The sequence below is a fragment of the Lynx canadensis genome, chromosome B2 (genome assembly GCF_007474595.2).
Source record: "Lynx canadensis isolate LIC74 chromosome B2, mLynCan4.pri.v2, whole genome shotgun sequence".
NCBI lineage: Eukaryota > Metazoa > Chordata > Mammalia > Carnivora > Felidae > Lynx > Lynx canadensis.
Window position 1 is genome coordinate 64659997 of NC_044307.1, and position 23755 is coordinate 64683751.

Below are 23755 nucleotides of genomic sequence, written 5' to 3' on the forward strand. Positions count from 1 at the left end.
ACACATTTTTGTATGTTGTGTTTTAATTTTCATTCAGTTCAAATTATTTTCTTATTGATCTTGTGATTTCTTTGATCTATGGGTCATTTAACAGTGCATCTGATTTCCAATTAGTTTTATTCCTGTGGGCTCCTGACTTGTCCCCTTTGGGCAATCTTCCTGGGTCCCTCAGCCCATTCACTTGCAGTTCTTTTGCATTTATTTAAGAAATGGAGGACAGGGCTGATGCTTTAAGAATAATTATTAAGCTGATTATGCAATTCAGATGACATATCTTTGATTGAAAAATTGCCATGTCCTCAACACTGTGACCTTCTTTATCCATAGCTTCTGGGACTAGCTTCACAACTAGAGACAGAGAAGATGTCCTGGTACCTTTATTGTAAATGTTGCCATATATAGGGCTGAAGGCACTTGTATCATGTTCTAGAAAAGGATTTCTACGTTTTATATTGCTGACATACTATTTCCAGCTTTTTTTTTTTTTGATATGGTGACACATAATCTAATATTTTAAGGGACTTAGGCTTTCCTTCCTCCAAGGGGAAGAAATTCTGATATGGGTTAAGACAAGAGGAGTCCCCAGGAACCACTGTGACTGGTCCCACTAGAGGAATGAGCTTCTATGGTAGTGCCCAGTTGTGGGTCTGGGGAAAGTGGCTGGAAAATAAGCTACTCAGCCTGCCAGTCATCTAGGCCTTTTGATAAAGTCCAGGAGAGTTATCCAAATAGAGTGCAGAACACAGACAGGACAGTGGAGGACTTGCCTAAGGGATTTTGCTATAAATATCCCTCAGGATTTTATTGGCTAAAAGCAATGGATGGCTGAAAAGGAGCATGTGGGTTGTCATCATCTCTACCTCCAACATGATTTTTAACAGTTTAACAAACAGTTTAACAAACAACTGGAATAACAGCTTATAAAATAGTAATAGTTATTAAGTACTTTCTGTGCACAGTCACTGTGCTAGGACTTTCTTAACTTACCTTATTCATATCTTACCTTATTTAAGCTAAATACTATTGTTATTATCTCCTTGACATTTGAGGAATTAAGTGATTTGCCTCAGGTCATTTGCAAGGACATTTTCTTCAGACATGTTTGCACCCAATACAACTTGTCAAAAAGGGAGAGACTTTCCTCCCCATCTTGGGCATCTGGTCACTATCTATAATAGAGCCAACTTTGTTTCTGGGGCAAGTGGAAGTCAAATATATTTTAAAAGTTCTCACTAGAACAGGCATCACAATGATTGAAACATTTTCTTCCAATAGTGTGGTCTCTTTACACAGCAAAACAAATGATGCAGAAAAACTCAAGACATTCTCGACAAGCACATTGACAATGGGAGCAAGCACACTTCCAAATCCCATTTGTTTCTCCACTGCATACTAATCCAAGAATTTATCAATTTGAATTTATTCCCTGAAGAATAATTCCAGACTTAAGAATTCATTCTTAAACCTTTAGGGTAAAATTTCATATCCTGCATTAATAATCATATGAATTCAGTAGCAATGTCACCAAGAGCCCTCAGAAGATCACTCTGTTCTCTCACATAGAGACAGGTTGATGATGAACTGATAAATAGAACCTTGAGAAATCAAAATTTACAACATAATACTTGTCAGTCAGACATATTTTCAATATGATGACTCTAATAATGTACCTCCTAAGCATTAATTATAATATTAAATAGACAAGCAAAATATTGGCAAAAGATAGCCAGCTATGCTTATCCAGAGTTTCTCCTTTAAGTTAAAAAAATGTTTTAATGTTTGTTTGTTTATTTATGTATTTAGTTTATTTATTTTTGAGAGAGAGACAGAGTGTAAGGGAGGAGCAGAGAGATGGAGCCACAGAATCCTAAGTATGTTCCAGGCTCTGAGCTGGCAGCACAGAACCTGACATGGGGTTCGAACTCGCAAGATCATGACCTGAGCTGAAGTCTGTTGCTCAACCGACTGAGCCACCCAGGCACCCCAATCTTTATTTATGCGACAAAGAAAGAAAGAGACAGAGAGAGAGAAAGAGAGACAGAGAGAGAGAGAGAGAGAGAGAGAGAGAGAGAAAACGTGAATGGGGGAGGGGCAGAGAGAGAGGGAGACACAGAATCTGAAGCAGGCTCCAGGCTCTGAGCTGTCAGCACAGAGCCTGACCTGGGGCTCAAACGCACAAGCTTTGAGATCATGACCTAAGCTGAAGTCAGACGTTTAACTGACTGAACCATCCAGGCACCCCAGAGTTTCTCCTTTAATAGCAAACTCCTGGATACAGGGTTAACTTTATGGCTACGGGACCTGTGTGGTCACATAGGGCCCAGACTCAGAAGGGCCCTGTACCTGCTTTAAAGCTCTTCTGTCTTCATCATGAAATTCTTAATAATTTTATCTCCAAACTCAGATGGGACAACGGAGCATGCAGGTAGGCAGAGATGTGTACAGTATAATAGGCATGTCTACCATTCCTTGATGCTTATCTGCATGCAGCATTTGTGATGCTCCATGAGCACAGAATTCCAGTGGACCCACTGCACATAGGAGTTCAGGAGATTCAAAGGAATAGGTAAATGTATTATGTATATGACTAAGTGGGAATGCTGACAGCCCCAAGAGGTCACATTTTCCATTTGAACTAGAACTTGCTTCAAGCGTAGAAAGAAGGCAGTGGTATTCTAAAATACATGAATGACCAAGGGACCCAGCCATATCCTTTTTCACTCATGTCACTTCCCTTTTCACTTACAGAGAAATTAATGACAGAGGAAGGGGAAAGATAGGGCAACCCATAGTTCCTTTCCTTAATCATCAATAAGTTGAAAGTAGAGATTGTTGGTAGAATGTGTGAGTATTAAGAAGTGAAATAAAACAGTTGAGTTAATTTTGTGCAGCATTTTACTGTTTGTAAGAACAAAATACTTATGTATGTATGAACCACAAAAGATGAATTGTGTAATTTCACTAATTCTGCGTATGAGTTAAATGCTTTTATATTTGCATTTAAACTGCCACCACACAATCTAAAGATGAATAGTAAAATGTATGCTAATAGTTTAAAATTTTAGTTTTTTTCACTTAGAATGATATTACATAGCAAATCCATAATAGGTCAAGAGAGAGACTGCAGAAGGAAAAAGCTTTATGTTTTAGTACCTTTAATGGCACACGGAACAAGGGACCCTACATTTTCATTTTGCACCAGGTCCCTCAGATTACATAACAAGCCCTGCCTGAATTAATTATGTCTCTGCAGCCTGCTAGCAATGGCCAATTTCCTGCTTCTTTACTTTTCCATTCCAGCTGGCCAGTCTGGGTTTTCTCCACTGCCTTTCCCTGCTATCTATCTCCAAGGTGGAGACTTGCCCATGCCTGATCCTGGAATCATATGAAAGCTTCCTGATTAAGACAAAGTATTGGCTCAATACTGTTAGAAAAGAGACAACAGTCCCAAAATGGAGTTGCTTGTGCTAATCTCTGTGTCAAAAATACTGAGACTTAATACCTAACTTAATTAAAGTTTCAGCCTCCCCCAGGAAGGGAATCTTAAACCAGTCAATCTTGAATTACCTGGTCAGTATTCGTGAGGTAATCTGCCTGGTAGACCTCTGCCATCCCCTCAAGAAAGGTGACCTTGACACAAACAATTAGCATTCAGCTAGTATAACTTCCTTGTCCCACCCTCTTCTGCCTATTAAAGTCTTTTATTTTGTAGAGCTCTTCAGAGCTCCTTTCTATTTGCTAGATGGGAGGCTGCCTGATTAATGAATCATCGAATAAAGCTGGTAATATATTTAAAATTTACTCAGTTGATTTTTTTTTTAACAGTATAAAGAACTTGAATGATGCTGGTGCCTAGAGCCAGACCATATGGCTTCTGCCTTCCACTCCCATGGAGTATGAATTCCTTATCCTTGCAGCTTCCCCCCAGTTGTAGACTTGCTGCTCACACTGACATTTGCTATTTAGGTCTTCTCATCGTTGCCTTACCGCTTGGCTCTGACCTTGAGAAGCAGTGTATATTCCTACTCTACTGATCCCCTGATTCCAGATTCCCTAGTCCACCATAAGCAATGATGGCTTCAAACTTTTAAAAATTACTTTACTTTTGAATACGTCATACATATACATGGCACAAAATTCAAAAGATACAAAAGAGTAGACGATGAAAAGTAAAACCCTCTAAACTTTGCCTCTGACTTACTTGTAATAATCCCTGAAGTCAGTTATTCATATCAGTTTTTCTGTATGTATTTCCAGGGATATTCTGTGTGTGTGTGTGTGTGTGTGTGTGTGTGTATAAACATATATGTATATAAATATTTGATACACAAATACATATATAGTCATGTTTTTAAAAACACAAGTAGAACATAATATACTTTTTTTTAAAACTTAAGAATGTAGGGACGCCTGTATAGGGGCTCAGTTGGTTGAGCATTGGACTCTTGGTTTCAGTTCAGAGCATGATCTCATAGTTTTGTGAGTTTGAGCCCCACATCAGACTCTGCACTGATGGCATGCAGCGTGCTTGAGATTCTCCCTTTCTCTCTGTCCCTCCCTACCTCCTCTCTCTCTCTCTCTCTCTCAAAAAAAAACAAAACAAAGATTTTCTCTCCCTCTGTCCCTGTCCCCTACTCATGCTCTTTCTCTCTAAAAAAAAGAAAAACAAAAACTGATTCTTCCATATCAGTACATATTGGGCTCAATTATTCTTTTTAAGGGCTGCATAGTAGTTCATGTAGTCTAAAAGACATTGAAATTGTTTCTAATATTTTGATATTTCAAACAGTGCTGAAATAATTTTCTTGCACATAATTTCACACATTCGTGATTATTTATTAGATGCGGCATTGCAGGATCTAAGAGAGTAGAATATTTTCATTTAGAAATATAGTAACAAATTGCTGTCCATTTGGGTTGTGGACATTTACAGCCCCACCAGCAAGTATGCAAGCTTGTTACTCCATGCCTTCATGAACGTAGTGGATCTTTGAACTTACTGCCCTTTGCCACTCTGACAGGGGAAAATAGTGTCTTTAGCATCTTTACCTATGAGTGGAGGTGCAAGATCATAACTGCAGATATATTTGAATCCACTGGGTAATGTCAATGTATGGGGCCGACTTCTATAACTTGCCAAAACTTTGTATTGTTAGACCTCTAACTTATTCCAACAGATGAAGGGTAAATAATGTTTCATTGTGGTTTTAATTTGCATTTTCCTAATTATTAATAAGGTTGGAATTTTTTTGCATGTGTTCCTGGGCCATTCCTGGTTCTTCACTGATGAAATGTCAGGTAGTATCTTTTGCCAGTTTCTATTGGGTTGTCTTTTTTTCTTTTGCACTGATTTTTTTTAAATCCTCTGATATTAGTCCTTTGTGAATTATATGTGTTGCAAAAATTGTTCCTAATTTTCTCGTTTGTTTTTCTACTCTCCTTAAGACATCTTTCCATCAACAGAAGTTCCTAATTTAAAATTTTTAATACATCAACTGAATTTTATGATTTATGTCTTTTATACTTATTTACAAAATCTTCCCCTGCTTTAATGTAATATAAAAATAGAAAGTTCTTACACTTTCTAAAAGTTTTACAGTTCTGCCTTTTGTATTGAAGTCTTTAATCTGCTCAGAATTCAATTTTTTATAGTGAGAGGTAGGAATTCCATTTTATATTTACAATATGGGTAACTAATTGGCCCATTACTTTTTATTGTGCAATTTATTGAATAGTCTCCTTTTCCCACTGGTCTGTAATTCTCTTGCTATCATGAATCAAGTTTTCATATATGTGTGGTTCTGCTATGAACTCTCTGTTCTCTCTTATTGGCCACCTTGTCCATGCCTGTCCCAACCAGCACTCTACTAATTACTATTGTTTCATGACAAGTCTTCATATCTCATTGGACCATATCCTCCACCATATTCTTTTAGTGTTTTGCTCTTCCATATAAATTTGAGAGTCCATAAAATCCTGTTAGGATTTTCAATGTAATTGCAGTTAATCTATAAGTCACCTGGGAAGAGCTGGCATCTTTAATATTTTGGGTCTTCTTATACAAATTAAATATATATATTTTCTTAAAGGTTTAAAATAAAATCTTACACCTTTTTTCATGATGAACTTTCCTTAGATGCTTTATATTTTGTTACTATTGAAAATGGTATCTTTAAAAAACATTTCTAACTAAATGTGGCTGGTGAATAGAAAAGCAACTGGCTTCTTAATATGGGTTTAGTACCTAGTAAAATTGCTACGTTATTGTATGTTTTCTCTGCAGAGAATTATCATTTGCAAATAATGACAGATTTGTTTCTTCCTTTCTAGTCCTAAATGTTGAATACAAGTGGTGATAGGTGTATTGTCATCTTATCATTGATCCTAAAGAGAATGTTTTCAACATTCCAGGATAAAATTTATGTGCTATTTTTGGGGGGGGGGGTATGTACTATTTAATTTTTTTGATGTTTATTTATTTTTGAGAGAGAGACAGAGACAGAGACAGAGTGTGATCAGGGGAGAGGCACAGAGAGGGAGACACAGAATCCGAAGCAGGCTCCAGGCTCTGAGCTGTCAGCACAGAGCCTGATGTGGGGCTCAAACCCACGAACTGCGAGATCATGACCTGAGCTGGACAGACGCTCAACCAACTGAGCCACACAGGGGCCCCTGGGGGTATATACTCTTAATGGTATTCCAGAAATTCTCTTTATCCCTAGTTTACCAAGGAATTTATATTTAATCTTTAGTTTTTATCATTATGAGAAATGATAAATTTACGATATTTCCAAAACATTACTGTATTTCTAAAATGTTCTCCATTCTTTCCTTTTTTGCCACCACCCTTTTTGTTGATGATATAGGTTTAGTTTGCATTTACTTATAATACATTTACACCTGTTCTTATTGATTTACTATCTTTGATGGATATTTTTATTCACATCTATAAAAGATGAGGAATTGTCTGTACTACATTATCTCTCATTATTCATTTCTCTTTTCCTCCCAAGTTGCCTTAGCTATGTCATGGTAATATTGTCCATATTAATAGTGTTTAGATTCTGTTCTTCAACCATAATCCCTAGATGTGTTTTAGTTTTATTCCTATAGTTACATTTAGAGTTTATTGTCTGTCTTCGTAGTTTTGTCATCTTTTGTTGGGCTAAAATGTGTCCTCTAATAATTTCTTCAGCAGGTACTCATAGCAGCTATATTTCCTGAGATTTTTTTTCCCTGGAAAATAGTTTGTTGAGTATAAATTCTTGGGTCATATGTTATTTCTTTAGTATTTTGGGGGCTTTTGGAAAATTATACCATTTTGTAGGATCTCAGACCAAACTATTTCTTTCCTTTAATAGATGAATTAAAGGTTTTGCCTTGATGTCCAAATAATTCTTTAATTATCTTTGAAGTCCAGAAACATTACCAAGATATGTCACAGGATTGACAGTTTTGTGTCACTTTTTGTGTTTTTTTGGTGGAACATGGCATGCACTTTTACATGCAGTTTCAAATTTGGCTTTCATCTTGAAAAAGTGTTCTTGAATTATATCTTTAAGGATTTTTCCTGTTTTGTTATTTCAGTTGAAAAAAAATACACTTTTGGCTGGGCAGGAGAGAACTATGTTAGATCTCCTTTCTCTGTCTTCTATATTTATTATTTTGTTTGTAATTACTTTTTATTTTTCATTTCCGTGTATTTGCTTCTATTTCTCAACCCTGTTCTTGATTACCTTTTTGGTAGATTTAGCAATGCCTGTTATCTTCTGGGCTGCTCTCAGCGTGGCCTCATATTTGTAATGATTTTATTTTGCTCATCTTTTTCGAATGCTGCCACTCCTTTTATTGTCTCACCATGCTTTATCTCAGTTCTTGTATCTCTGCTTGAGCTCCCACTTTACAACAATTCCTTCCTGATAAATTTATGAATCCATGCTGATATACTTGCTCACAATTCCATCTGTCTCATGGCAACACTTTCATAATTCCATGTTTCAGGAATTCTCATGTTATAGAATTATACTTATGAATTGCTTTGGTCTTGATTTCTCTTCTTCATTGATATTGGCAGCTGCAAGTCTCCTCTTCACGCAGTATTTCTTCTTCATCTTGTCTCCCTGACTCATTACTTCCTATATTTGTAGCCTATCTATATGATTCTTTCCTCATTCCTACTCTCCCAAATTTTCCTTTGTGCCAACTCAGGTCTGTGTAAGCTCCTGTCACCCTCCCATACACACTCTTCCTTGTTATTCCATGTAAGAGGTGGTTGACTTTGCCTCTCAGATGGTGCTACTCACCTTATGGAATTGTGCATTCTCCTTTGGTTTGAGCTCTGCAGCCATGGGCATTCAATCTTAGCATCTTTCAGTGCCCGTCTTGACCTTCACCACATCTGACTGCTCTTCCTTTAGTACTATAGTTTGGGGTGGTATACACCTTTTAGTTTCACTGAATATAAAATTTGCATTTCTGTGTCTCAGACTCCTTATTCCTTTAAGAAAAGAAAGTAAAAATACTACCTTGACTCAGCCATTTAAAAACTGTGCTATGGGCTTCTTACTTTGTTATTGGAGTGGTCTAATCCTGGGCCTATCTTCTGCTCTGCTCTACTTTCCAGGCTTGTCTCCATTCTTCTGGTTCAGGAAAAATTGCACTCCCAGCCTCCTGACACCTGGGTTGCCATCACTGACTGCTGGATGGGCCTACGAATAATGCCTTTGGGTATTTATCAATAATGATGAGTAAGACTTTGCCATTTAGAAGAAGAGAAAATGTGTCAGTACCTTTAGTCACTCTTGAGAAACCTAATTAGATACTGAAATAGTCTTATGGGATCTTAAAGCTCTGTATCTTTATATTTAGCAGTAGAAGAACTTACAGCTTTCTCCTTGAGAAATGCCCAGTTTTCAGCTCCCAGCTCACGTCATCCAGAGGCTCACACTCCAGTGATTTCCTGCACTCAAGGTGTCACATCCTACCTCCACAACTCATAATGGAATCTCTAGTAATTTTCTTTTGTGAATGCATATCAATGAGTCCCTAAAGTAGGACTAATACAATCAAGACCAGATTTTTATGACTCTTGTATGCAACCACAGTCTAAATTAAGAAGAGAGAGAGAGAGAGAGAGAGAGAGAGAAGAGTTGCACAGTTGTAGCTGTCAGCTCAGTGCTGTGGGAAGAAAGTTGGCCAGGCTGATAAGGGATTAGTCCATGCATTTTTTCTGTGCCTTGGTTGTCTATGTGTTTTAGAGGAAATAGGGAAGGAAGGTGCACAGGATACTTTTCTCAGGCTGATGAGTGATATCATGTACTGATGAGCTCAGTCTCTGGGGTCAAGCCCTGGCATCGCCGCCTACTGAAAGCGTGCTTTTGACCAGTTCTTCATTTCTCTGTGCCTTGCTTTTTTCTTCCCTTTTTAATTTATTTTTATTTTTAATATTTATTTATTTTGGGGAGAGCACAAGTGGGGGAGGGACAGAGAGAGGGAGACAGATCGAAGCAGGCTCCATGTTGACACGCTGACAGCAGCAAGCCTGATGTAGGGCTCGAACCCACGAACCATGAGATCATGACCTGAGCTGACATCGGACACTCAACCAACTGAGCTGCCCAGGTGCCCCTGCTTTTGTCTTCTCTAAAAAGGGGATAAAGATGACGATAATACCATGTCTTAAGTTTTTATTTTTGAGGAGTAAAGCCAATAATGTACATAAAGTGCCTGGCAGGTAATTCTTAGTAAATACATATTGTTGATGTTATGATAAAGCTTAATCTTATCTTTTTAATGAAATATTAATAAGGAGGGTCCAGTTCTTAATACTGAGACTCAAGAGGAGGATGTATGGGTGAGAGTAACTTGCAAGTGCTGTCACACAGCTGTAAGCAGATCTGATCTCACAGATTTGCAGTGTTTCAGTTGGCTGGCCTTTCTCTGCCAGCCAGTGAAGGCTCAGAGAGCCACACCACCAACAATCAAAAACAACTGCACCTGCATTTGCTCTAACTCTTGTCATTTATGTAGCACTTTCGTACATAGTTTTCTCTTTGCCCTTTCCAACAACTTTGTGACAAGGTCCTTGTCATTCCCATTTTACAAATGAGACCTATGTGACTCACCCCAGGTTGTGCTACTGGTAGGAAGTGGAAGCTATTCTCAGCCTAAGTCTTTCCCTTTCTTCTGTGCTCACTCTACTAAGGTGGCTGTTCAGTTGTTTGGAAATTGACTACAATAGCCTCTAAAACATACTCTCCAACGTGCTTCTCAAACTTCAGGGTTGGTGAGAATGGTCTTTAAAAAAAGAAAGCTTTTTGGTTTGATGTAGTCCCCTTTGTTCATTTTTGCTTTTGTTGTCCTTGCCTGAGGAGAGAGATCCATAAATATGTTGCTAAGACTGATCAGAGCGCTTACTCTGTTTACTTCTTGTAGTTTTATGGTTTCCAGTCTCACATTTAAGTTTTTAATCCATTTTGAGTTAAATTTTGTGTATGGTGTAAGAAAATGATCTACTTTCATTCTTTTGCATGTAGCTGTCCAGTTTTCCCAACACCATTTATTGAAGAGTCTGTCTTTTCCCAGTTGCATATTCTTGCCTCCTTTGTCAAAGATTACTAAAACTAGTATAATATTTTGTCAGCTACACTTCAATAAAAAATAGGGATTCTTAGAGCCCACCACTAGAGAGTTTGAGGTTTGGGAGAGGGCTGGGAATTCTGCCATCTCAGTGGACCCAGATGTCCATCAGCATATTCTAGTATTCCAGTCTGACCTTCGCTACATTTGGCTGCCCTTCCCCTAAGACTGTAGTTTGGGGTTATGCACACCTCTTCATTTCATTAAACACAGAGTCAGGTGATTCTGTTCACAGGTAGCCTAGGAAACTACACTTTCCAGGGACCAAGGATAAGTAAAACAGGATCATTGCCTTCATGGAGTTCACAAACAAGGGTGAGAAATGGACAAGTAAACAATCCAATGTCACAGTGTAATGAGACTGTTAAATTCATCTGGAGAATACTCCCATTTTGATCCTGCCCCTTCTATGTTTTTGCTTGTGTGTAGTTATATACACATATTGCCATATTTGTCATTAGCACAATCTGGGAGAATCTTCTCAAATTCTGTGCTTATGAAGGTCTCATATTAGGCTGCTCTATTTTATGACCCAATTTGTGCTTTAAATTGCATAAAATTTCTATAAACTTAACATAGACCTATACGTGTTTACGTGTGAAAATCTTTTTCTCCCTTGTGTATGCACAACATTTTTTATTAGCTACTATGAATAATATGAACTAGTTCCTCATAGTCATCTTGGATGATACCATTTGTTTGATCAGTGGTATTACTTATCAAGTGCTTTTGTTTATCTGTATTACTTAATTCTCATAATGATTTGGTGAGGTAGATACAAGAATTATTATCTTTGTTTTACAGAGTGTTGGCTTTATCATTATTGCCCTGCTGGTCAGTGGCAGAGCTGGAAGCAAACCTCAACCTCTGACTCCTAATGCATGGCTCTATTCATGGCACTGCAGAGCAAAACAAATCAGCAAGCTTTGAGTGAAGCTGCAGAGACTGGAAAATGCTTAACCTGGACAGGATTTCTGTAACATAACCATAGGGATCCAGTAATCTTCACTTAGCAGTACTGATCAATGACCTGTTCTGCCCAGTCCTTAAGACTGTGTTTGAATATTGATGGTGGTAAGCAAAGCACATTACAGGACAGAGAGCAGCAAATGCACCAGGCCCATAAAGTATGAGTAAAATGACCACTTTTAAAAGCAGTTTATGTGCCTCACAGGGAAAACACACACATGGATAAAAGGAAACCAAAAACCAACAACTTAGTACCTTGGAAACCCATCAAGAAAACTTACCTGAAGCAAGGATAATCGCCTCTATCAGAGAGAGGCTACATGTCAGTGTCTGTTTTATCGTTTTCTTCTCTTAGCCATTTTGACCTTCCCTTCGTAACATAGTTAATAATTATATGTGTGCTTTGGAAAGTAAGCCAATTCTTTCCTTGCTCCATATGATCATTTTTATTTGGAATCTTTGACGTACATAAAATACTAGAGATAGTTAAAAACAAGTTTGTATGGATTGGTTAACAACACCCAGTTATTAATGGATAGACTCATTAGGGAAATTAAAGATATAGTCCCAGAATAAATGGTGTCCAAAGCTGGCAAGAAGCCCTGTTTGAATATTCATATTACCACCCAAACAGCTGGAGATAGAGAGTGCATGATTCACTGGCTTTAGTGGTGGCTTCATAGTGAATAAAGTAGTTTTATGAAAATCAATAGAGTGACTAAAATTACCAAGTGCATTACTTCAAAGATATTAAGCATCATAAATCAAACATGTCAGCTGAAGAATAATGATGATGTTATATACGAACAAGAAAGCATGCTATCAGCTGAGGAAGTGGTCAGAATCTTATCCTAGGGCTTCTGAGGAAAACTAGTTGCTTTTTGTTTGTTTGTTCATTTGCATCCCTCTTAAGGCAGTTTGTTACAGTCTTACAAAGCAAAATATACAATTTTGTAATCACTGACAGACAGTTGGAAGGGAGAAAAAAATCCAACCATGCTGAAAGATTTGGCTGGAATTGTCTCCACTCAATGAACAGAGATTGGCCTGGCTGGGAGTGCATTTGTCAACACCATGTACTCTCAGGCAGCACGATAGAGCTGAGGATGTTCCAGAACTGCTAAGTAGCAAAGTGCCTGACATGCTAATTAATTTGAGACTTGGAATACCAGGGTTGGAGGGTCTGCAGAAAACATTTAGTGTGACCATTCCCGTGATGCTCTCAACTCTTCTACAACCCCAATTCCTGCATGTTTGGGCCCATGAATCCCTCTCCAGCAAGGCAGTCCATTCCGATCTGAGGAAAGCAGCCATTCCATTCATGACTGGAAGGAAGTTCTGAAACAGTTCAGTTCCATTGTAGCCACATAGCATAATCTCAAGTAGTGAAGACTGCCTTCATGTAGGCAGCTCCTGAATCTTCCCTTCTCCTCAGTAAACACCATTAGTTTCTCCAGCTGTTCCTCTGCTTTCATGCTTTCCAACTCTTCACTTTTCTGTTTGGGCTTTGCCAGACACATTCTGGTATTCATGTCCTTTTTGAAGGGTGGTGCCCAAACATGAAATATGGTCAGTCTGACCACTATGGAGTACAATTGAACTAATTCCTTCCTCACTCTTGGTATTTCATTTTGTGTGAATAGTGAACAACTTTGGCTTCTAAACCATACAGATGATTCATACTGATGAAATTATACCTATTTATTCATCCAATATTTATTGAGCACTCATTATGTGTCAAGCACTGTGCTAGGTGCTGGGAATTCATACATCTGCCTGCAAGGCCTGTAGAGCATAATAGGACAGATTACTATAAATATGGTTAATGAGATAATGGTGTGAAAAAGGCTATGGCAGGGAAAAGAGTAGGGCTTTAGTTAGACAAAGAGGGGTACCTAAACCAGCCTGGGGTGGTAGTGGTGATGGTGACTGTGAGACTAGAGAGGAACAGGGGGTTAGGTGGGGCTTCTGGGAAGCCTGGAGCTGGGCCTGGCTTCTGATGAATGATGGGAGTAAGCAGGGGGCAGGGGGGGAGGGGAGAATGGCATTCCAGGCAAGGAGATTAGCAAGTGCCAAGACTCAGAAGTGAAAGAGAAAAATAAATATCTGTACAGGACTCCGAGTATTTAAATGTTAATGGTGGGGAGTGCTGAGAGATGAAAGAAGAGGCTTGAAAGGAATAAAACATACTCCTGCCAAGGGGTTTGGATTTTATTCTGAGCATAATGAGAAAGCCTCTAGGGGAGCAGAAATGGAAAACTCCCAGACTCCTGTGTTACTGCAGCAGAGATAAGACTCAGAGCACAGACATTGGGTCTGGGTGACATGGCTTCCTGTGGAGTTTCCTCAGACAGCTTTATATGGTAATATAAATTGTTTTAGGTGCTGACCTCATAGGACATATGAAAGGCAGTGAGTCCATAGTTCTTTGGTCCTCTAGCCCTGTGGTCTTTTCCTTCTACATAAGCTGCTGAGACCATAATGCTGGTATGCCTTTATGAGGTAAAAGGAAGTAAGTAGGAACCATGTTTGCCCATATGTAATGGACATTATCTGTATCTTTTGTACTGCTTGTGGGAATAAATCAAAGTAAAAATAACTTCAAACTCAATCCAAGCTTTCATTCTTGCCCATTTATAACTCTGGACTTTACTGTATAGTATGGCCTAATCCAAAAGGGAAATGACAGATCTGGTTTCCTGGATTGGAGACTGTAAATTTATAGCGGCATCTAGCCATGAGAGTGTGTGATATTGTTCAGCAAAAATCAATGGCCCAGATTGGGATGACAAGAAGGTAGATGCTTTTCTGGATAGCAGAGAAGGACCAGGGAGGCAAAGATGTTGAGAATATTGATGAACATAGTAGGCTGAAAAAAAAGCATCCTACAAAACGTATTCACTTCCTAATCCCCCAAATCTGTACATATTATGTTATATGGCAAAAATGTGGGTAAGTGTCTCGAAATGAGATGTTTATCTTAGATTATCCAGGTGGGCCCTGGTGTCATCACACGTATCTTTATAAGAGAGGGGCAGAGGAAACTTTGATATGAATGCAGGAGAGAAGGCAGTATGAAGATGAAGGCAGAGATTGGAGTTATATAGCTACAAGTCAAGGAAGGCCTGGAGCACCAGAAACAAGGAGAGAAGCACTGAGCAGATGCTCTTCCAGAGCCTCTGGAGGGAGTGTGGCACCTTGATTTCAGATTTCTGCCTCCGAAACTGTGAGATAATAAATTTCTCTTCTTCTAAGACTCCAAGTTTGTAGTATTTGTTATAGCAACCATAGGAAACTAATACAATGAGAGGGTAGCTGAAGCAGGGGACATGGAGCCTCAGTTAGACACAGAAGATGGCAGAGGTAAGGAGATGTTGCTATACTGGGAAGAATTGGAGGTCTTTATGAGGTGCTGGGAATACAGGAGCAAGACAGAGAGAAATTTGGATGGAGAGGTGGTTGTAGTCAGGAAGAATTTAAATTTCAGAGATGGAATTGAGGAGATGAAGGAAGTGAAAGACTAGGGTTGTGCCTGGGTTATCCACACGAACATTGCAACCTCCCAAGGTGATGACAGGTCTTGTGCAAAGAGGAAGACTGTGAATCAGATGCCAGAGTCCACAAGGGATCAAGAAGAAGTGAAGGGAGATAACAGGTGAAGGGTGGGAGGATGCAGAGGGTTCAAGGTGATAGAGCCAGAAGGCAGGTGCCCTAATGGAATCTGTTTGGAATTTTATTCAAGATAGATAAATCATGGTCTTGGAGAGATACTGGAGCAAAGAAAATGCCCACCCTGTTTTTTGAGTCCAAGGTACATGAGGTGTTGGAAAGTGAGCAGTTGTACTAGAGGGATTTCCTGGAGCAGGGGGTCTGTGTCCTCTAGAGAAATCTAGGAGACCCAGGACATAAAGAGAACATTCATGAAGTGACTGATGATGGATGGGTATTTGTTAACATGTAATGTGATATATCAATTGACTCAACATATATCAGCACTTGAAAACTACGACCAAGTCAGGATATGCCTGATGACACAGTAGTAAAAATGCAACATTTCAGAAATTTGCACATGTGCTCAGGTGATACACATGCTTCAGTATATCCCCATATTAGCCAGCTCTAGGCCTGCTGGAGAATGATGAATGAGCTCCTTCAGTAAGTTTAGTAATGGGCTCATTTTAGTTAGCTTGTGAATATCAAATTTTAGGAAACTTCAATAACTAATTTAGCAAGTTACTCTAAGTAACGTTTTGCAGAATATTAAAAGGAAGGTCTATGGAATTGCTTGTCATTTATTTGTCTCTGAGCATCAAAGAAATGACCTGCAATTTGGGAAGACTTTAAAGACTCTCAGGAGGTCTTTTGTAATTCACAGTAATTCTCCAGACTGAATATGCTTAAATTAATTTGCACTCTTTTGCTTGGTCACTTAACCTGTTACAAGTCACAAAATTGTATTTATGCCTATTCCTCATTTCTCTGTCTTGTCCACAAATATGTCATGAGAGACTTTATTAAAGATTCCTCAGACACCATCAGCTTGAGCTAATGTGTTACTATATTAATAATATCTAATATTAAGCGCTTTAGATAACTGTCATTTAATTCTCTGGACATCCTTATTAGGGAGGTATTTTAGTATCACTGTGTCATGGATGGCACAGTGTGGGTAGCCATGGATAGTGTGAAGCTGAGGGGGGAGATAAGTAACATGCAGAAGGTCAGCTAGCAAACAGAAGAGCAGGGATTCAGTCCTAGGCAGGGCTTCAGAAACCTTGTCCTTCCTCATTTTGCTGAGGAGCTTTACACTTCCTGAAGGGTATGAATGGGAATGTGTGTCTTCAGATAAAAAAGTGCTCTGTTCTTCTGTTAAGCCCAAAGGCGTTCTACTGGAGACCCAGGTACTACAGCGTTGATTGCTGCCTGCAGCCTGGCCCACAGCTGAGTAGCTCCTCAGGCTGTGTTGGTTCCTGAAGTCTCTAAAAGTGCCTCTCCTCTCCCTGAGTGTGATTCACATCCTGAGCCCTGAGTGCTCCAAGCCCAGGTGCCAGGACTGACACCTCCATTTGGGAAAACTAGTGAGTCTCCCACCAGCTGAGAGAGTGGGACTTTCTTCTTGTTGCCATCTTGGTTCTGGGGCTGGGAAAAGCCACATGGTCTCTTCTGCAGAGGGAGCTGTTCTTATGCTCCTGTTCTCTAGGGCTGAGTCTTCTCTCTTCTTGTCTTCTACTTATTCCACTTCTACCAGTGTCCCCCTCCCTGTTCCTACCTTTCTCAGACTCTTTCTTTTTCTTTGTCTATTCACTACCCTTCTCCTAATCTAGATTCATCCCACCCTTCTCCAGGACTCTTCTTACCCAGAGGCAAGATTTGACTATATATTCTTTCCTTATCAATCTAGTAACCCAATCTGCAAAACAAATATGATCAGCCAGTCAATAATTGTTCTTATTCTGAATCCATACCAGTTCCTAGTGATCCAAGCTTCCTTTCCTAAGCCTTCCCAAACCATCTTTCTGGGAACTAATCCTAGAGTCTATCTGCAGTTTATAGGATTAATATCTGTAGATATTAATCTATATAACCCATATGAATATAGTATATAAATCTACTTATAATATATGTAAAAATCATAAAGATTATATAAATCTATAAATAAAATAGAAATATACAAACCTATAGAATTTCTAGTTTTGAAAAATATTAGAACAGTATTTGCCTATTGTCAGAGCTCCAGCCTAGGCAGTGGATCAGGGACCTTGTCTGCAAGTTCGTTCCATGTTCCGGGATGTTACTCATCAAGGCCTGAGACTTAAACGCATCTAGACCAGACAGAAGCTCTCTGAAAATCTCTCTGTCTCAAGCTTCCAATCCCTCTTACAACATTTATTCTATCCTTGTTGGGTCTAAAGATCATTCTCATGGACGGAGAAGCCTAAAATAGACTGAGTGTTGAGAGCTGACATTTGGTCATCCAGCAGTACTGCATGGTGCATTCCAAAGAGATAATTTGCATTTAACCCCTGGAGGCTATCTAAATTAACCCTTTTCGTTTATAGCTGAGGTAACTGATAATAACCAGAAATAAAATCCCGGTTTCTTGACCCCCAGTTTATACACTTTTTTTTTTAAATTAGATTTTACTAACAGGTTCTCAAACTTTCTAAACAGATCAAACAGATTAGATACATTTGAGACTCTAGATCTTTAAAAAAATTTTTTTTAATGTTTATTTAGTTTTGAGAGAGAGAGAGAGAGCTGGGGAGGGGCAGAGAAAGAGGGAGACACAGAATCCGAAGCAGGCTCCAGGCTCTGAGCTGTCAGCACAGAACCCGACAAGGGGCTCTAACTCATCAGCCACAAGATCATGAGCTGAGCTGAAGTTGGTCGTTTAATCAACTGAGCCTCCCAGGCACCCCAAGACTCTAGATCTTTAAGGCATATTCTAGTTCTTTCTCATTAAAAGAACTTTACATTCCAAATCTATCTCATGCTATGTAGAAAAATAAATGCAACATTCAAAGATTGAGGAAAATAGTAAAGATAGCGTGTTAGCACAGATTTTGGCATAATTGGGGTCCTAGCTCTATCAGGAGACAATGGTCCCATTCTTTGAACTTATGAAGTAAATTGATAGGATAACTGTTGAAAAATCCATTCTTTAAAATTCAGCTTGAAATAAAAACATAGCTAAATACAGACATAACAATTTGTTATTTTATTCTAAAATCATATACCTTAAAAAATGTGATCTTCCCTACAACGCTTCTATCAGCAAATGGGAGAGTTAAAGACTTTCTCAGTGGATGTGCCCTGGGATTGATGTAAAACATGGACAAGTAACAAATGATAGGGGTACTGATTTCCTAACACAGACATTTTCTTGTTGTCTTTCACAAGAGGAGCATTCAGGTTCATCTGAGGCTGATCCTTGTAGTGGGCCTAGAGGCATGTTCAGGAAGATGAAATCATGTTGGATAATGTACATACAAGGCTATGACTGAAGAACCAGGAGAGAAAGGCTCTCCTCACCACTCATGGGTTCAAATCTACCTTTTTCTTTGAAATCTATGAGTAAACATTCCATTATGGTTAAATTTTCTTCTTTAATATTTACTGGCTCTTCAAATAATGGAAGAAAATAATAGGCTAGATGAAGAAATAAGCGGTGATTACTGTGGCAGGTAGAATATCTGTGAGGTATGTTCTCCATTGCTGAGATGGAGGGGCACCATACAGCAAGGACACGAGAGTAGCCTGTAGGAGGTGAGAGTGTTCCTTGGTGGATAGCCAATAAGACAGTGGGAACCTCAGTCCTACAACTACAGGGAAATTAATTCTGCCAATGACCTGAGGGAGAGAAACCATTTCCTAGTAAGAAACCATTTCCTAGTTGGGATTCTAGATGAAGACATATCTAGCTGACACCTTGATTTGAGCCTTATGAGACCCTGACCAGAGGACCCAACTAAAATGTGCCAGACTACTGACCCCTGGAAATGATGAGAAAATAAACCTGTGTTGTTGTAAGCTGCTAAGTTTGTAGCTTGTTACACAGCAATAGAAAATAAATTCAAGGGGCACCTGGGTGGCTCAGTCGGTTAAGCGTCCGACTCCGGCTCAGGTCATGATCTTGCGGTCTGTGAGTTTGAGCCCTGCGTTGGGTTCTGTGCTGACAGTTCAGAGTCTGGAGCCTGTTTCAGATTCTGTGTCTCCCTCTCTCTCTGACCCTCCCCTGTTCATGCTGTCTCTGTCTGTCTCAAAAATAAATGTTAAAATAAAAAAATTAAAAAAAAAGAAAATAAATTCAAGTGTGTTCTAGGATTTTTCCTAAAATTATTTGGATTTTACTTAGGTGCATTTAATATTACTCTGAACCCACCAGGTGGATGAGGCATCCTTAAAACTCTGTTACAGTAGAAAGCCAACTTGGGATTTAAATCCCAATTTGGGATTTAAATTTGGTGTGGAAAACCTAAAAAAGCTTTAGCTGTTACTATTGGCCAGCATAGTGATTATGCGCATGAACATTGGAATCTGAATCCACCACTCTGCTACTTAAGGGACATTGGTTAAATTACTTAAGCTTTTTTTTTGAAATTGAAAGACAAATATTTCTCTTGTATACTTGATGTGCAGTTTAGTGAAATGCTGTGTTTTAGCAGTGTCCAGCATGGAGCAAATATTTAATGAATAGTCACTATTATTATTATTCTAATCAAAAAAGGAAAGGCTGTGAGGATGGTAAAGGGCCATGACAGCAAGAAAGAGAAAAAAAGCAAAGCATGTACAGGGAAAAATGCATTTATATGTAAGCTTTTCCTGCAGGTCACCAGCTATCACAAGTACTCAGCAGCCAGATTTTATTCACGTGGAAACCTTCAGAAAGCCTGGAGATAGAGTGAGTGCCATTTTTTTTTTTCCCACAGTGAAATAGATTGCATCCCTAGGTTATGTGTCAGTCACCTAAGGCCTATTCAGATTCTGTTCCCGTTTTGAATTTAATGCTCTGCCTATCTCCCTGAACCCGAGGCCACTCAAAAGTGAAGCTGAAACTACAGATGATCAAAAAGTGGCGTATACAGATAAAAGGGAAGTCACAAGATATGTCTTTCAAACCTGACTCCATTGGCGGTCTCTGTTTGCCAGGGCTGAGGAGAATGAATGGCTCCATTTTGCAAGGCTTTGGACGTCGTCTCTAACAATGAAAGCATGTCTATTTATAAGAGACTTAAAAAATGCAAAAAGAGAGAAGAAAGAAAAACTTGCTACCTCTATCCTTTTTTCCCTAAATTTAATGGGCTTAACGCATTCTATTTTTCCATACATTGGAACAGGAAGCAACATGGCAAGTTAAATCTGTTAACATTTAATGTCCATATATTTTAAGATATAATGGAATTATAAAATGGAAGACACTTGAATGAGATTTAGTGAATTTAGTGGTAAATTTCCAAATAGAATGTGAAAGTGGTTTTTTTTTTTAATTTTTGCAAACTTTCTAAGATGTCAAATTAATCTTTTCTGGCCTTCAAAGCCCTTCATTTTGTTTCAACAGTAGGTACACTATGGGTGTTATATATAGGGATATTAAATGTTTGTCTTCTCTAACAACAACAAACATAGGAAAGAAAAATACAACTTTAAAATTTTAATATAACACAAAGTATTTATTACTTAGTGTCTGTCTTTACATAATAAAAAAAAATAAGAATTGAGTAACCCTCAAGGACTAGCTCTTTTCTTATTCTTTTTGTACCTTCCCCACAGCCTTATCTAGGTCCAGTAAGTTTTCAAGGAAGGAATGAATTGTTTCAGACTCTAGTCCCTAAGAAGTAGTCTGGTCTGATGGAAAAAGAACTGGATTGAGATCCAAAGCCCAGCTGCCACCAAAACGTGGCCTTGGCAAAGTCACTTTCCCTCTGGGCTGTAGTTTCCTTGTGTGAAAAACAAGATGGTTGATCTGTTCCCTTTCAGCTCTGACATATGGGAATTTAATGAAGCAAAGAAAATTCCCTGAAGTAGGACAATAGTGCTTTTTATGAATATGTAAGAGATTAAATAGCTACACAATGAGGCAGATTTTTGGAGTATGTACATGTGTAGAAGGATGCATTTAGGCTGACTCTCAATCTTTTTGACAAAATCTGCTTCAGAGATGTTGAAGAGGTATTGAAAATGCCCCATTTAAAATGTCTTTTCTTCTTCTTGAAAAGGTTATGTGTTATCTACTGGCAATCATTTTAGAAGGTATTACTTACATGGAATATATATTTGTGGGAGTATATGTGTGTGGGTGCGCGTGTGTGTCATCACACCCTTGTGTTGTTGTAATTACAACCAAAGGAATCATCACCATCACACTCCTGTGACAACAACTCACAGAGCTTTAACATTTTTTGTGTTTTATGTCTGAAAAGGAGGGATGTGGAAGAGTGGAAACGACTCATTTCCAGCTGCTTTTGTCCTCAGGTATAAAGCATAACAAGTTTCAAGAGCAAAGGAGGAATGTAAAGGGTAAGAATAAAAGGAATCGCTCTTTGAAAACTAATGGCAAGTGATAAAAATAAGTTACTAAAAGACAGAGCACCTTTTGATACAGAGCAAGCTTTGATTCTGACAGTGCTGGCTCTTGCTGGAACAAGCACAGAGAAATGAGAGCCTTGGCTATTTCAACCCTTAGACACCTACCCCAGAAAATCCTGCTGGAACCAATTACCAAGCATTTTATAGAGTCCTGCCATAAGCTCTGCCAAAGATGCCATCTGCTCAGACCCACCTAGCACTGACCTGTTGGTTTCCTAACCTGCACGTGTACTGGTAGGATGCAGCTGCCTAACACAGCCTGCCTGCCTCCAACCCATGCCCGGAGTTAGTCTTACAACGAGATGGCTTAGATAGCTAATGGGTTAGACAGACAGCAGTGCATCCTGAAAATGAGGTCATACAAGCCGCCAGCCTTCCAGTCTCTCTTGGGTAATGAGCCGCTGGGAAATGCATTGAATGGGACCACCTTTAAGAAGACACAGAGAAATACATCATCTATTTACCACCAGGCTTATACCTGACCATGGAGAAAGCTTTCAAAATGAAAAATTATAAAACATAATGCTGTGAAACAGAACTGTAATTCTCTTGTTAGTTGGAATCAGGTCACTGGAAAGAGAGCACAAGTTGCTTCTTAGACAAATGGCTTGAATGTAAAAGGGAGTGAGAATCTGGGATGTTCCAACTCATACCTTTTCCCACATACCCTGGTTCTTTTAGAGCTTTTTGTTTGCTGAGAAAGATGGGAATGACTCCTCTGAGACATTCAGAAGCAAGGAAGGGTGATAAAAAGCACTTTGGGGTGGAAACAGGAGACTTGGGTGGGCCTGTTGGTGTACTTATTACTAGTGCTTTCACTTGGAGCTAGTTTCTTAGCTTTGATGCTTCTCAGCACCCTGATCTGTAAAACAAAGGTGAGAATACCTTTCCTGTCCACCTCATGGTGTTTTGAAAATTGAAGAGAGAATGTCTATAAAGATCTAAACACTCTTCCTTACAACACACACTGAATGTTATTAGTACTGCAAAGTCATTTGTGTGTTATCATACTTGTATTGCTCTGTGAAAGATTCTTAAAATATCCAGACTCAAAGATCAGCACACAGAGACTGTGTTGACATTAATAAAAGCTCAGGTCAAACAAAAATCATTTCCTTGCCTTAATCCAAACTTCCAGCTCTCTTTTCTGGTTATTGTGGCACAAGGCAACATGAGCAGCAGTTTCCTGAAGTGCCCTGTTCTAGGCGGTGCTGGAAGTCCTGCATGGGAACCAGCATAAGTGTGGGAAGTTTTTGGAGACGGTGGAGTTGCAGATCATCTTGAAGAACTATGACCCATGGAAGGACCAACACTTCTTGGGCACCATCAGGCTTGAGTCCACACCCCACCTCAAGGTCTCTGTATGTGTTTGGGGAAACCAGCAGTACTGTGATGAGGCCAAGGCTGTGGATATTCCCCACATGGACATTGAGCTGCTGAAGAAACTCAAGAATAAAAAATTAGTCAAGAAGCTGGCCAAGAAGTATGATGCCTTTCTGGCTTCAGAATCTCTGATCAGGCAGATCCCATGAATCCTGTATCCTGGCCTGAATAAGGCTGGCAATTTCCCTTCCTTGCTGACCTATGTGGTGGCCAGAGTTGATGAAGTGAAGCCCATGATCTAATTCCAGATGAAGAAGGTGCTGTGTCTGGCAGTGGCTGTTGGCCACCTATGAAGATGGCAGATGATGAGTTTGTGTACAATACCTACTTGGCTGTCAATTTCCTGGTATCATTGCTTAGGAAGAATCGGCAGAATGTCTGGGCTTTATACATCAAGAGCATCATGGGCAAGCCCTGGCACCTGTACTAACGCACAGCTTAATAAACCCTTGTGCTACCATTAAAAACAATAACAATTGTCACTTACAGTGTTCATATTATGCTTACTTAAAAAACTTTTTCAGTCTCAGATCACTTTTTTTTTTTTTTTTTTAGAAAACAACAACAACAATGACAACAACACCCACCACCACCAAACTTCCAGGTGTCTGGGATTCATGCACCCTTGAGTCCCTGTATGGGATAGGAACTGTATTCTGTGTGCTCACGGGTCATTTAA

The 23755-nt window shown here is 39.1% G+C and overlaps 1 pseudogene; it reads left to right on the top strand.

The window, feature by feature from the left end:
- Window positions 1-23506, top strand: part of LOC115514936 — a 44397-nt pseudogene extending 20891 nt beyond the window's left edge.
- The last annotated feature ends 249 nt before the right edge of the window (window positions 23507-23755 follow it).